Source organism: Staurois parvus, unplaced genomic scaffold (genome assembly GCF_062004578.1).
Source record: "Staurois parvus isolate SC_StPar_1 unplaced genomic scaffold, SC_StPar_1.0 ptg000494l, whole genome shotgun sequence".
Lineage (NCBI taxonomy): Eukaryota > Metazoa > Chordata > Amphibia > Anura > Ranidae > Staurois > Staurois parvus.
This window is the reverse complement of record NW_028318290.1, coordinates 300,668-305,931: the sequence shown is the minus strand read 5'-3', so window position 1 is coordinate 305,931 and position 5,264 is coordinate 300,668. Positions and strand designations below refer to the sequence as shown.

The 5,264-nt window shown below is 46.2% G+C and overlaps 1 long non-coding RNA gene across 1 annotated transcript; it reads left to right on the top strand.

The window, feature by feature from the left end:
• Positions 1-2,910: 2,910 nt before the first annotated feature.
• Positions 2,911-4,013, top strand: LOC149452134 (uncharacterized). The gene is made up of 3 exons (XR_016314920.1): positions 2,911-3,023; positions 3,647-3,803; positions 3,890-4,013. It is a non-coding gene; the product is annotated as an uncharacterized LOC149452134 (long non-coding RNA).
• Positions 4,014-5,264: the final 1,251 nt, after the last annotated feature.

Genomic DNA, 5,264 nt, shown 5'->3' with positions numbered 1-5,264 from the left:
CTGTGGACAATCCTTATCAGATAGCTTGAACTCACCAATACTGTGTTCATCCAGAAGTTGCTTTATTCTGTACATGTGACAACAGGATACAGCAGAATGAATGGTTTCCAGTATTATGCGGTCAAAAGATGATACTTTCTGTAGCGTACTATGCAGAATACATGTGTCCCTGTTACATGTGGTCTGTTAGCTGCCTCCATGACACAGGAAGTGCTGAACTCAAGAAGAAGGGAGGAGCTTCATATACAAAGGAATTGTGTCATAGATCTCAGGGAGGTAATATAAAACAAATGCATTACCAAATAAGACCACTGGATGGCAGCATTACTAACTATAGAAATGTCCATAGGAAATGGTACAAAGAATAAACTATATGAATCCTCATGAACATTTACATAAATATTAACTGTGTAACAGCATAGTTTTTACTTCTCTGATAACTGTAGCTACAAAACACTGAACTCCAGCTACTGCTGACAAGAAGGGAAAGAGAAGATTTAACACGTAAACCCTGATCATCGGATCTCATTTTATGATAACAGATCAATGATCTCTTATCAAAGTTGGGACCGTTTCTCCAACCGATTAAACACTCTGGGAATCCCCAGCTATATCTAACGTTCTGCTTTCTCATTTGTTCAAGTAATGGTTCAATATTCTCCTTCTTATTAAAGTTTCCACTGCTAGGTCAGCAACGATCTGCAAATGTATATCTCCATATTTTATTGCTGCCCTTCCTTTTATCTCCTTCCAAAGCTCCTCTTTATCCTGGTAATAATGGAATTGTACAATCACATCTCTCGAATTTTCTCTTCTACCTTCTTGCCATAATCTTCTGATTCTATATACTTTATCAGTTTTAAGTGGCTCTGTTGCAGGTCTGTCCATTACTATTACAAGCATTTTCCCTCTTGTTTCCATTACATTTTCTCCTTGGGAAGTCTCGGGGAAACCTTGAATCCTTAAATTGCATCTTCTATCCCTGTTCTCCTGATTTTGCAGTTTATATATCAGATTTCTCTGTTCTTTTCTCATTTCCGTCATCTGTCTCTCTAAATTTATTATGGCTTGGGCATGTTTATCCAATTCTTCCTCCGTCTCTTCTACCCTCTTCAATACCTGCCCCAAATCTTTGTGCAGTTTCGCCATCTCCTGTTTTATTGACTTTTCTAACCCTTTAAACATTTCTGCAATTTCTGTTTTAGTGGGTAATTGAGAGTTCTTTTTTTATTTTCTATGTTCTCCAAATCCTGATTTTCCTATATCGCCTTCCTCTATATCCTGACTAACGTTTGTCATGTCCAGGGACAATCTAGAGCATTCTCCAGTGCTTCCATCTCTGTTCTTCCACTTATTCCTTGCTGTCTCTCGGGGGTCTGTTTCTCTTGTTGGGGTATATATTTTGTAATTGCGCTTGTCTGGGAGGCCTTTGGCCCTCCTCCTTTTATCCCTTTATTTTTCATCCTGTTGACATTTTTTTCCTTTTCTCCTTTCTCTCCCCCTCCTATAGACCTCTGTTAGTATCCAGTCCCCTTCTGGGTCCTATTGATTTTAGTTTATCCTCCTTCCCCTTCTTCTTTTTCAGGATCCCCGGGGTTCTGTCCCCTGGGTGCCTCCCCCCCTCAGACTTACTTCACAGTTCTAATCAATTATAATAAGTTATTTAATTTAAATTTTCCTTTTTCATTTCATCTCAGTCACCATCCTGATCTCTTCTTCCTCCACACCAGATGATTCAGTCTTCAGATGGGTCTTCTCCTGAATGAGTGAGATGTCTGCTTCCCTGGCTGTTGGTACAGCTTCCGGGGGGGCTCCCATGGTGCCCCTACAGGGGACCCGACAGCTCCAGCCTGATGGTATCCAGGAGGGGGGTGGTAAGGAGAGGGGAGAGAGGTCCGCCACTTCCTGCACTCCTTCACACCAGCCAGCTTCTCCCAGCTCCCAGGACTCCTTTGCGGCAAGTCATGTGACCGCTCGGCATCCATGCTGGATCTCTGCTCTCCTCCTCCTCCAGCCTCAGCCGTGCTCTCACTCTCCATCGCTGGCCGGCCAACCCAACCTGGAAGGGTCCGCACTCCTCGCTCTCCTCCACAGGGGACCACTCCTGATCCCAGGTAGGTCACGGCAGTTGCTCCTAGGGGATTTCCTCCTGTGCTGTAATGGGACATTGGAGACGCCTGGTGTTAGGAGATCTCACATTGATCTGCCGCTTGGTGCCATGTTCAGGCTCCTCCTCTGCAAACTAATTTCCTTCATTTATTGATAAACACCATAAGACCAATGAAGTGGGTGTAAAGTGGAAGCAGTGGATGTGCAGAGAATAGGATTTGGAGCCCCGAGCTCTTTATCTCTGAATGTCTCCACATATTTGTAGTGTATTTGTGATGATTTCTGTGCACACACAATAGGACAGCGCTGTGACACATAATGCTCTTCTAGATGACAGGGAATCCTTCCCTTTGTTACAGCAGCAGTCCGCTAGAAGGTTTTTGTAGGTTTGGAGTTGTTACACATAGCGCGGGTTTTATCCATTTATAGTGATGACATCATTGCCCAAATCTGGGGGTCACCAGCCATTTCCACCCTTTACTCCCAGCTGGGGAGCTTTGTATCCATATACCAGATGTTCTACAGGACTAAATCTGCCATCAATGTTACTGCAAAATCAAAGGGGCCAAAATCCCTCCCCCGAGCAGTCATATATTTCTGTCCCCCTTGGTGGGAGTGGAGGTGACCCCTCTATAAGGATCTACAGTCCATACACACCCAGCACAAGGCCGGGGTCACACTACCAGACGCTTCTCGGGGCTGCAGTTCCTCTGAGCTCCACAAGGTGGGGATCTAATTTCTACCCAGACAGGAAGTCTCTATGGAAGACAGACAGGAATCGATGTCAGGTACAGACAGGAAGTGATGTCAGGTACAGGCAGGAAGTGATGTCAGGTACAGACAGGAAGTTCCAGGGCAGAGGTGAATCAGGAGGAAGTAGAGAGGAGACATTCCTGGATCTGGCAGCAGAGGAGGTAATATGTAGATTATCCCCTTCAGGGGGAGGAGTTGATAATATATTTGCCCCCAAAGCTGGCCTACATGGTTCAGTTTTATCGTTCAGCCAGCGGGATGACCATAAAAACTGAAGTGATTCCCCCATCCACACATTGGAGGTGGATGGGGGAATCCTCCCCGTTGCACTCTTGTATTCTGACAATGGGGGGACTCCTCCGCTCTCAGAATACACAGATCAGCACTGAAGCTATTGGCTGCAGCCGCTGGGGGAGTGGCTTTTATCCGGCAGTGGCCACACATGGATGGAAATGTGAGCGATCCCTGCTGAACCAGCTGAATTTCCATGGATCTATGGTCACCTTCAGTGACTTCCTCCCCTCCCCCTCATCTCCTTCATGATGGAAGTCATGCTGAGATCATCTCCCATTGGCTGAGCAATATTCTCATTTGTCTCTCAGCTCCTTCTTGCTATTCCTCGTCCTGCCTGTTGTTTCCTTGGATTGATTTTCTGTGTAGTGACCCCGGCTTGGTCTCTTGGATGCGCTCGTCTGTTGCTTGCCCTGACCTTTCTCCTGATTCCTGGATCTCCTCCTCATCTCTCCTCCATACCCTCTTACACAGCTTTTCTCCACACCTGCAGTGACCCTGGGGGGAGGAAACTTGGCACCAGCACATCTGGAGAAGTCTGGAGATCATATGACATCACATTGCCTCCACCTCCCTCCCTGATAGAAGAGAGAAAGAAGAAGAAGATTCTAGAAGTCACCAGAGAGATCACTGAGCTGCTGACAGGAGAGGTGAGCGGTGCCGGGAATTCTGGGACATTCTCCAGTAACAGACAAGGGATGTGTCTGGATGGTGACTGTATCATTGTGTGTGTCAGGTTCCTATAAGGTGTCAGGGTGTCACTGTCTATTTCTCCATGGAGGAGTGGGAGTATTTAGAAGGACACAAGGATCTCTACAAGGACGTCATGATGGACAATCAGCCGCCCCTCACATCACCGGGTAAGAGGAGACTTTATTGTAAAGGAGAGAGCAGTACGGAGGATCCACCTAGATCCCCCATCATCTGATAAACACATAGAAACAATGGATTCAGTCAGTGTGTGTGTTTCCTACAGATGGATCCAGTCATGGGAACCCACCACAGAGATGTCCCCATCCTCTGTATTCCCAGGATTCCACACAGGAAGGTCACACCATCCCTCACCATCATCAGGTAGATGATGACAATTATTGGTAGTTGTGATTTATACACAGCATGTTTGTTACAATGAATGTTTTATTATATATTCAGAGTGGAATCCTCGGGGATGATAATATTGATGTTAAAGAAGAGTATAAAGAGGAGGATGAGGAGTATGGAGTGATGGAGGAGTTTTCAGAAGGACACAAGGATATGATGGAGCCACCTAATACCAGGAACCCCCCAGAGAGATGTCCCCGTCCTCTGTATTCCCGGGATTCCACACAGGAAGGTCACACCATCCCTCACTATTACAAGGTTGGTGGGATGGAGAATCTAGAACATGGACTTGTAGAGACTATGGGCTCCAATCACAAAGCGGTATCTTCCCGTATCCCAGTATGTAGTAAGATGCTGCATTATTTTTTTTAGTAGTGAAGCCTGCGGGTCATTTACCACTGGTGTCCATAGCAACACTTGTAAATAGCTTGTTGTTAAGGAGAGGGCAGCCGCCAGTGTCCCCAACAACCAGTAAACAAGGAGCGGACATCCTCCAAGTTCCCCTCTGACAGCTGTGACAGGTCTGGTATGGGTTTTGAGTGAAACCCTGATGCCAAAATAATAAAAAAATGTTGTGGGTCCCCCTTCAAAATCAATACCAGACCCTTAGTGAGTGCCCACCTTCCTCCTGAACCATAGTAGGCCACATATCCTCAACATGGGGTGGGTGCTTCAGGTCAGGGGCACTCTGCCCCCCCTCAAAAGCACCTTGTCTCCATGTCGATGGGAAAAGGGTCCCTTCCCCACATCCCTGGGCAGTGGTTGTGGGGGGCTGTGGGTGGGGGGCTTATTGGAATCTGGAAGCCACCTTTAACATGGAGGCCCCCAGATCCTGGCCCCCCCACAATGTGAATGAGTATAGAGTACATAGCACCCCTATTCATTCACCAAAAAAGGGTAAAAAAAACACTGGAATAAATTTTTGACAAAACAAAAATAAATAATATCCCCCTGATATGTATTTCTTTCATTTTGGCATTGGGTCCCCCTCCAAATCCATACCAGACCCG